At 39.1% G+C, this 10999-nt stretch overlaps 1 protein-coding gene across 1 annotated transcript in view; it reads left to right on the top strand.

The window, feature by feature from the left end:
* LOC143372810 (uncharacterized) overlaps nt 1–10999 on the top strand; it is a 307489-nt gene that overhangs the window by 293965 nt on the left and 2525 nt on the right. The window lies entirely within an intron of this gene.

Here is a 10999-nt window from a genome sequence, read left to right as displayed (position 1 = left end):
GAAAGAGAAACCGCAGCAAAGAAAGCTGAGTTTAGGTAAAAAGAAACAATCACCCAAAGAAGGGCGAAGTTTGGAGAAGTCGGAGCTTTCCTACCAAGGGAAAATGGTCAGTCTTAATTCTGATTTCACACAGTACGCGTCTGTCTTGTGATTTCCCTTTCGACAGTTCTGGAAAACAGTTTTAACCACCGAAGAAATATCTATCATCATGCAGCAATTTCTTCGAATCCAAAGCTCTGGTCTACTGGGTGCATCGACCTGCATTTGCCACAGGTTATTCAACTTTTTTAAAGTAATTTCCTAATTATTTCATATCTCTACCAATTTACCTGTATATAGGTACATATGTATAATACAACACCTTCGTCAGTTACGTTGAAACAGTGGACTCCCTGAATCAAAATGTAAATTCAATTCTGGGATCATGGGCGTCTGAAAAATTCTTGTCATATCTACGATATAGCTTGCGGAAACTGCTGGTGTGCGTTTGGAATACTACTTCTCGCATAAAGGCTCCGACAGACCAGCGCGAATATTCGCAGCGGCAGCGGATCCGCCGCGGTTTAGCAGTTTTTTTTATAGGATAAAGGACCCAATTACTGACACCTAACGAACTACTGTCACCTTAAACTATTTTACTTAAAATAACGAATAAATGAACTGTAATATATAATCTATAGTATAGATTATAGGTTGAATTACATAATTCTTATTGTGTATGACTTTACAATTTATTCGTTATTTTAACCCTTAACTGGTATCCTGGGGTCGCTCGTGACCCCAAACACCCAAAGTTCGATGTACAATTTTCGGTTGTCTAAGTTGGTAAACTGAATTTCTAATTAATTTTATAATAATAGTTTAACTTTCTACGCTTCTATTATTTTCTACATTACCTAAGAAGAAAATATTCATAGTGGTTGCTCTAGTGTCGACTTTACAAAGTTCTGTGCCCTTTTTTATTTTGGGTCTGCCACGACCCCAGTATACCAGTCAGGTTTGCCAAAAACAGTATACCAGTTAAGGGTTAAGTAAAATAGCTTAAGGTGACAGTAATTGGTTAGGTGTCAGTAATTGGGTCCTTTACCCTGCGTGGCTGCTTATGGGCAGCCTTTATCTGATCCGCGGCGGATTGCGAATATTCGCGTTGGTCTGTGGGAGCCTTAAATTCGACAATAATTACTAGAAAATACAATATCAACAATAGTTTTGGCTTTACCAAATTATTGATATCGGTAACTGATATAATTGCGGGAGTACAGTATGTGGTTTTAGTAGTTGAAAATTATTATAATTAGATTATGTGAAACTTGATTCCAATTGCAGAGTAGGTAATATAATTATTATAATATGAAACGATGAAACACAATGCTGTATTCAGAAGTTTTTCCTGGAAAATACGATGTATGTTTCTGTAATAAACATTTAATATGTGCGAATCCGAAGTTTAACAATCTACGAACGATAGAAACTGCAATAGAAATATTTTTAGCAGTCCACTTAGATATTCGTATGATGTGGTCGAGGTACGAAATGCTGCAAGTACCAAGTGAAAAATAAAATCTCCACGTGCGAAGCGTGCTCCTACTTAAATTATGACCAGTTACTTAAACTCATATTTACAATTTAACAAAAAATCAGGATTCCTTACACGATTTAAGGGGAAAAGTCTCTATAAACGGCTTATTTCTGTACCAAGTTTCAGAATTTTCTGCAAAGATACCAATGCGCTGATCCATTCGGAACTTTAAAGGTATTCTATTTAACAGTATAACAAGTAAAAATAAATTTATGACAATAAAGTTATGATAAATACAGAAGAAATAGAGCAGTACCTTGAATTGGTGCTTTTTTTTTCAAGGTGCAAAGCGGCGCCGGTTGCAGCGTCTCTGGCAGCTATGTGAAACAGACCAATACAATTTCTTTTCAATTTATTTGACAATTCTAACAATATCAACGTAAAATGGTGTAAAAAAATTTAATAATTTAAAAATGCACTTCAAACAATTAAGTGTGGATTTTCGCACACAATTTTCGCTTTTAAACGTTTGGGTTCATGTTCTGAGGAATATTATAAACTAAAAGTATGCTATGCTTGAAGTTAATCGGTCTTGTAGTTTTTTAGTTATCCCCGGCGCCAATTGTGAAACAGTGGTTTCGTGAGAAACGCCTTTAAGGCGCGTTTAAGTGTGCTCGGCGCTCGAGCTGCGCCGACTCACCCGGCTATAGTATCGATACGAAGTTGAATTTCGGCCTATAAATTTACGAATATATTTTTTATATTTTTATTTATTTTTCTAATTTTTTTCCGGATTTTTCTATCGATTTATAGGTGTTGGGTTATTTAATAAACTTATATACGTTGCGTAAGTACGTTTATTAGACGCTGTATACGTGCAGACGTACCGCGTGTCCTCTCTTAGTTTCTCTGCCCGCCGTTCGTAGCGTAGTTGTCCCTTTATTTTGCTCACACGCATACCACCCTACTTACTTATTTTCTATGCGCACATCTATATACAACAATAGGGCCCACCCGGTAATTTTGCATCCAATACCCCTAATGCATTTCAATGCTACATATTTCTTCCCTTCTCTAGAAACAGATTAGCTCGCGGTCCTCTATTACGTCTTTCATTGCAAGTCCTTCGCTCATTTCGAGCAAAGTAAACGCGCAGTACAGAAGCATTGAAACGAAACCAAGGACCGCCGTGACTTTTTCTCGCAATAGTAGGTGTAAAACGCAAGCACGGCGCTGTGGCTTGCACACAGAGGAACGTAGAATGGGCATAAAGCGAATAATGGAGAAAATAAAAATGACGCGCGCTGGTACTATCGAGTGTAGACAAGCATAAGATTTCTATTTCTCGGGTACCAGGATCCCGGAGTTACGTTCAAAAGTTTCAAGATTCCTCGCGACTTTCGGAACCTTTAAAGACCTTCGCAATTCCAGTAATATTCCGAGCGATCCCGAAACTTTCCGAATCGCCGATTTGCCCGAAAACTTCAGTCTCATTTCTGCCTTTAACGTGCCCGATTTCGACGATCGAGGAACGAGGGGTATACTAAACAGATGCCATTCGAACTAAAAACCTTACTGATGATTATCGACGAGCTGCCGCACTGTGCCGATAAGCTTTGTCGATGCTAGAATTAATCTTTCGCGGTTCAAATTGCTTATCAATCTTAATCGCTCCTACTGATAGTAAAAATTTAAATATTCTACTATCGAACACACTTACAGAAATACACGTTGTGTCAGAAACGTATTAAGATTAATGAAAGTAGAAAATAGTGAGGCATAAGGTAAAATTTCTTAACCCACAAATTGGTCACACAGGGTTCACTGCACCCCAGCGGAATTTTTCAGTATTTTTCAATATTTTAACCTTTGAGCGATAATTGTACATTCGTAACACTGATGCAATCATGCTCTAATAGTCTTTTTCTAGAAGTGTAAATTTTGATACGATGAAATTTCTAGTTAAAAAAAAATAGTTGTGGAAAGAAGCGAGTTTTCTTCTCGAAATGCACCAACTTTTTAAATTTTAATATTATGGTCTAAAAATTTACAGAAATATTGGCAAAGACATATACTTCTGGCAGAAAATTCCCTGGAGTGTCATGCACCCCGTGTGACCGCGAAGGGTTAATTATATGCTCCACAAAATTATTTGCAAAGGACTTAATACATTTTTTATAACGCTCATATAATCGTTAAATGTTACGTTGGATCGTGACGCGTTGAAAGCTTCATCCCTGACAACGGAAGCAAGAAGCTCGTTAAAGTATTTAGCCGTAGCAGGAAATAGATACCAGTTTTCTGTTCTACGTACATACGTATGTATATTCCATTGGTGAATCGTTAATCAGTGTCACGTGGGAGAATGGCGCACTGTGGTATCAAGCGAAAGGAAGGTAAGAGGTTCCGTAGGGTCGAGAGACAGGAAGGAAGACTTAAAATGGAACTCTTAAGTGCAACTGTGCATTCTCTCTTCGTACTCTCTTCGCATACCCTTGGCTTGTGAGTGTAAGTAAAAGCGAGTCCTTCGCGACAAGCTACGGACACGTGTATTTTTGCAAAATACTTCAAACGTCTCCTTTTATCGATTTTATAAAGGTGACGTCGCAAACTTCTGACTCCTTCTGTTCTCGACCGAAGTCAGACTGTTTCCGACCAGCCAAGATTTTCTCACTAACCGTAATATCTCAAACTGGCATATATCAATGCAAATGTTGGAGCAAAATCCTCTGGAAATTGAATTATTGCAACTTTATATTCTTAACTTTGTAGCAGTTCAAATAAAATCAAAGAACGGCGATTTAATAAAAATTCAAACATCCAGGGTGCAAAATGAAGTGTTACAAGACCGATAAATTCGTCCTAACGTGAAGCAGTGACGCCTGTCTGACCCATTGCTGATCGTTTCTACTTGCCCGCCTTACCCAGTTGTTCCACACGTTACTTGTAAATTCCTCCAAGTGCAGAGACTGGAGGCTATCGAATAAAAGCTTAAATACTTCTCACTACAATACCCTCAGGCCATCCACCAACTAAACTTTCGATATTACAACAAAAATCGTAACGAACGTTGTATTAACAATACAGAAAAAGAAAATCGGAGGTGAGGCATTCTGCCCCCCTTATTTGAAATGCTCTGTCTAGCATTTCGAAACATCCGAGAAAACTGAAGTTTTATCATTTTCTTTGTACCGTCCTTGTAAAGAAAAATAATTAAATCAGACGTCTGCTAGATTTCTACGAAGCACTTAGGGTTTTATAAATTTACTTACACGGTTAAAGGCGTGTGGAATTTCAAGTATTTCAAGTACTCTTGAAAAGTTGGAAAATGCTAGATAGGCCATTTTAATTAAGGAGGGCAGTATTTTGCACGGTGTAATTCACAAAGGTCAGTGAAAATCCATATCGTGTTCCCTTTTGATCACGTACAGTATTAGTCAAACGCAAATTTAATATTCATTTGCATAGCAAACTTACTACGCTATAAGTATTATTACGTCTATTCTGGGCAGTGGCGCATCCAGAGGGGGGCCAAGGGCTCCTGGCACCCCCAAAGAAGAGGGCTTTGTAAAAAGTACAGGGAACTGCATTTTAATTTTTAAATAAATTTTGCTAATCCCCTAATGATTTTTTTTTTAAATTTGCATTACACGAAATGGTATTAAATAAATTTGTCTTAAAAATATTTGTATCCGTCCAACTATGCTTCCCCAGGATTAAATCCTGAGTGCGTCGCTAATTCTGGGCGACTCTCCCCAATCTATGGTATGTCGATTTCAAGATACAACCCTTCCCACTGGAACTCCCTAATTTCTCTTACCGTTCACAGTTTAAACTTTCTTTTGGCCATTACTGTACATACGCACCTGCAATCTGTGAATCGTCGTCGATGGGGAGCCGAGGTGGCGCGGCTCAAAGAAAACAGAAAGCTGGCCCCGCGGGTCGGTGAAATTTCTTTCCATTTAATTAGGGGCGCAGGGTAGCGGCGCGATTCGCGGACGGGTGACGCGTGTGTGCCACGGCAATATGGCACCCTCGTCCATGGAGATTCTTAATTAAATTCTCGCCGGTTTTCTCGGCCCTGTCGCGAAGCTTGCGGAGCTCTATCGGAGTTTTTTCATCCCCCAGCGCCTGTGTCGGCGCGGAGCGTTCGAGAAGATCTCCATGGTGTTTCCTCTGGCTCTCGTTCCCCCGTCGCCCCTCCTCCTCGCCCGTTGCAAGTCGACCTCGCGACGGACCCAGCAACTTCAGATTGCGTTCGGCGTCCCCGAGATATCGTTCGCCGCAAAGCGAGCTTTATTCTAATCAGTTACGCGCCATCCCCCTCCCGCTGCGAAACAATTAAGGGCCACCGTCTAGGTCTCGTTGGCTTTTCTCGTTTTTCTTCCTCCCTCTCACGTTCCATGTTCGTTTTCCAACTGATTCTCCCCTACTCGAGGTAACTGCGGCGATCGGGTGGGGGATGAACTTAAGGGTGGTGCTGTGGCGTTCTGTAAGTTGAGGATTTAATTGTCGGTTCTATTTTCTCACGGTTTAAACGAATTTCGTTGTTTATAGGTTCATGACTAAATGGCAGATTCACTTCTGAACGATTCGAATTCGTTTGCAAGGATTCGTGGCTTCCATGGCCTCTTTTTTATGATTATTAATCGAGGCCTCTGGATTGGAGCCGTGTCCAGGAGGAATTATTTACCCACGTTTCGACAACATTGCGGCTAGATTCATCGGAGGTGTGTAAGCCTTACAGTGAGTCAACAAATTATTGACACGTCCTTTAAAACAGAATGAATTTTTTTAAAATTGCTCCGAACGGTTTGAGTTTTTTGGGGAAGCTAGGATTAGTTTACTACTCAGGTGACGTGTTTCTACGTTTTGGAACAAACTGCAATTATTGGTCGGAAAAAATAGTGTGCTCTCTTGTTCAACTTTTTTTTCTTCAGCCTGGAATGAAAATTTAAAAATCCCCTTTGTAGATGCAAGTAAGTTGTATACATGCTGAAAATTTATCGGTTAACGTAGCTATGAGCTACAGACAGTTTAAAGTGGTGGAAATCACAGTTTTCGGCCTATAACTGTAATAAACCTAAAGATTTTACATATTTCGACGCCTGTCGCTTGTTTCTGCATCAACCGATTTCGATTAAATTCTCAGCATGTATACGACTTACATCTACGAACGGGATTTTTCTATTTTCATTACAGGCTCGGAAAAAAGAGTTGGTAAAGCGACCTTCGCTATTTTCGTCGCTATTCCGCCCAATTGCATTTTTTTTTTCAAACTGATGACACACGTCGCCTAACAAGGGAAGATCCCGAATCGGAGAATTTAAAAAAATATGAAAGTTTGTGAATATGCAGGGGATCTCCTTCTGACTACGACGCAATTTTTGTTTGCTGCCCAAATTCAGTCTAGGGGGGTGAAATTAACACCTGGAAATACGGCTATTTTCTGATTTTGTGTTATAGCTCGCGAACTGTAAGAGATAGGAAAAAGGTTTCAAGACAAAAATTACGTCTTTTAATTAGGCCTGTCCTTTGGTAACTTACAGTTCTTACAGTTCGCGAGTTATAACACAAAATCGGAGAATAGCCGGAATTTAAGGGGTCACAGAATTTTTTGAATTTCTGGCTTCCGGATCTTTCCTTCTTAATAAACTAATCCTTCTAGCTTCCCACACCCACTGAAGTCGTTTCGACTAATTTCAAAAAAGTTATTCTGTGTTAAACAGTGTGCCAATAATTTGTTGACTCACTGTACCTACATCACTTAAAGAATTTTAGTTTCCCCTATCCTATTATCTCCTGAAATTTCGTTTGAATATCTTACTGTGAATTAAACGTTCTATTATAATGATACTTTGATATTTCCTTCCTCGGTTCTCGGAAGTGAGAAAACAACGTGCCGCCACCTTTGCCCTATAACTCGCTGCAGTCGAGAAAGCTGATCGCCACCAGCATGCAACAAACAGACCTAAAAGAACCGCAAGAAAATTTCACTGAAATGATCCACGATTCTCGAACCAATGTTCATCCCCAATCACCAGCAATCACTCGACAGCCCCGACGAGTATGTATCTCGTATTCACCGGTGATTACCACGGAAAATTGAGGGACGAGATTAAAAAATATTTTCACCGGGAACAGAACTCGCGGTACGCTAACTCTGCGGGGACGAGCGGCGCAGACGGCTGTAAAGTGTGTAATGATAGTAAACGGAGAGCCGCGCAAACATTTTGACGGAGCAACGAAGACGTTCAAATACTTGAGAAAATGTATCTCGCCTCGGCTGCCGCGGAAAGTATCAATATGCATAAGGGTCTGGGGGCTCGTTTCGCAGTCGAAAATTCAGCCGGGATCAACTGACTGGGCGAACTATAACGAGCTATGAATTATGAATCGGCCGGAGCGAAGGATCGTCTGTGTGCTCGCGTTACCTTTGCGACTGTTCCATTTAACAGACGATCCGCCGCCCCACCGGCGGGCATCAACAAACACATTGTTCCTCCTGTTACAATTATACTCGGTGGCCTGGCATTACGTAAATATTTTGCAGCGCCAGGGCCCGTAATTAAGGATCTATTAAATCAGTTCGCGTTCGGTTAATTATATCAGAATCGCCGCGCCCCAACCATCTGAATACGCCGGCGAATCGCGACAGGTGCGAGAACTAATCGCCGCCAGCTCTCTCTCCCTTCCTCCGTTTGTTGTCTCGATCGTTTTTACTCTTTTCGATTCGTCAGCACGCTTTCACGCGGAACGCGATAATCACGAGTTGGATTGGCGTAATGTGTGCCGTGGCACCGTGGCAATTCAGATATTTTTTTTAGGGGGAGGCTATAAAAAAAGGGCGAGGAAAGTAGATTGGGATATTCAATTTTAGAACAGTAGGGGTTGTATGAAATTTTGTATAGTTTTAGTATTCATTTAACTCTTACAATTTTCAATTAATTATGAAGTAACTGTGATTTTATGACTGTTATCTTTTCTGTTCCGAGAAAACTGTTGTAAAAGGCAGTGTGTTAACTGAAACTTTTATTGCGTACATTTTTGTGGAAATAAGAAAGTTTTATTTTCTTGAAAGTAGGAAGAATTTCTAGTTAAACAGGGACATTTACTTTGCTCTGAAAGAGGTAGAGTTGTGACAAGCAAATTTCCTGAAAATGTTGTGGGGTGGATAGATCTGAAGTTGAAACCTTAAACCGATCAGTGAAAATAGTTATGTAGAAATCACAATATGCTTGCCATTCTGTATTTATCTTCCTTCCAATTCCTCAAATAATACTACTTTAAAAAATATTCCCAACTTTTATAGTTTCACGAGGGTGAACTCTTGCGACAGAATGAAAGTGTTAATGTACAAAGTTAACTTAACACAGATAAGAAACGATTGAAAAGTTAAAAGCTCGATGAATAACTTTTATCTACAAAACTTAACAGTTTCATTCGACCCCTGATGGAAACATGTTGTTTTTCTTTGAATGAAAGTTTCATTTTTTAGAGACGCGGGTCACCGGTGACCCATGTGGCATGAGGCGTAATTTTTAACAGAACTGGAGGTTATCGAGATCGCATCTATTTGAATTATTTTGTTTGTTATTTGTTGCGTTCTTTTGACGTACTTGAAGTTGCTGGTGTGATAATGTATTTCATCGGTGGATCAGTTTTAATAGTTGGCATTCTGTTTGAAACGTAAGTACTCAAAATTCCATTTCCTCCGACTAACATTAGAAAGATATTCTCTATTGCCTCTATGATCAATGAGTCTACATGTCAATTACCTGACGAGATGTTGGAATAACGAGCTACCCTAAAAGTTAATTGATTACAATGACGAATATCTTTTATTATATAATCAAATAATTATTCTTTCTTATTTTATTTGAAATAAGGAATATTATACTTGACATATAAATAATTAGGATATAATTCATTTATCAAATGAAATTCTAAAATTTATTTTAGTAGACCTTGCTTTCCAAAGGAACTTTTGTCATCTTCAGTTGAGTAATTATTTATCGCCTTGGTCCGCTATTTTTTATTTTAAGAGGTGTCCAATCCTGTTTTGGGGTAACAGAAGAAAGTAGCGATGGCCAGGAGAATTGTAACTTTCTCTTTGGGGGTGATCTTCTTCCATTTCTGACCCTAAATCGATGAAAACTGGCGGGAGGTATCAGAGAACTGTTGAAAAAGTCATTTTTTATTATTTGAATGTGTAACGTGAATGTATGCTACTTTGTTCATACGTCTTCTGTTGACTATAACGCAAATCATTTGGGTAAATGGCCTGGACATTTAGAATACTGCATGCGTAATAAAGAGATTTAATACTTCTCTGTTTGAATTTTGAAGCCTGATGTATCGACAACCAGTAAGGTACTTACGCGCGGGAAAATTTAAACATATTGCAAAGCTGATCACACTGATAGCTCAGATATTCCACGCATTTTTTGGTAAATTGCTAATCTTCGAATTTGTAGACAGAGATCAATATTCGGTGCATTATAATATGCTGTTGATATTAGCGAATGGACTGATCACATAATCTTGAGGTTCTGCAATGTCTCCAGTATTTTAGATCTTTCCACATAAGGAAGCAATTCTACACATTTATTACATACTTACACGCATTAGGTGTTTAATATACAAGCTAATCTAAAATCTAAATTTTGGTATCCTCCATGTACATTTATTTCAAGTCTAACGTACGATGTACCATCAGTTAACATACTAGGGAAAGAATTTAGCACAGTCGATATTTATTTACTGTACCGAAGTGAAATACTTACCACAGACACAGACCACAGACGAGGTATAGAATAGACCCATCACCTTATGGGACTTCGTGTCGCCACCCAATCTGTGTTACCGACCCATAATTTCAGGACTGAATTTAGCGACCTCTGTTCATGAACAGCGTCCAACTCAGCAACTACTCTGAAATGTGTTGAAATGCTGAAAGGTGTGCGTGCTTGTGCCTCTACGTGTTAGTGATGCGAACGCGAATTCCCATAAGGTGATAGGTCTATCGTTTTAGCCTATACTTCGCCGATGTTAGTAACTAAGGGGGAGAAACAAGTATCTCACTCATATTTCTCCAAATATTCCTGCAACTATTCACTTACACTAAGTTCAACTAAAACGTATTTATACATTATAAATAATACTACGTGATATGTATAAGCATTAACATTAATGTATCGAACGATTAAACATTGAGAATAAAAGAGAATTCAGTCGGCGCAGAAAATCATTTGCAAATCCAAGGCCAAATGTTACAAATTGCTTGATATCTCGAGTTCTATCGATTATAGTTAATAATAATTTATACTGGGCGGTTAGTGTAAATGTTGTTAACATTATTTGTCACAGCAATAGCCACTGGAATGGATATTTTAGCCGAAAATCCATTTTTGCCGAAGAATTCGCTGGATTTCGCAATTGTAACTAACCGTCGACCTTGTTTTCATCGGGGGACATCAT

This window comes from Andrena cerasifolii, chromosome 1, assembly GCF_050908995.1.
Source record: "Andrena cerasifolii isolate SP2316 chromosome 1, iyAndCera1_principal, whole genome shotgun sequence".
Classification (NCBI taxonomy): Eukaryota; Metazoa; Arthropoda; class Insecta; order Hymenoptera; family Andrenidae; genus Andrena; species Andrena cerasifolii.
This window is presented reverse-complemented; position numbering and strand designations above follow the sequence as displayed.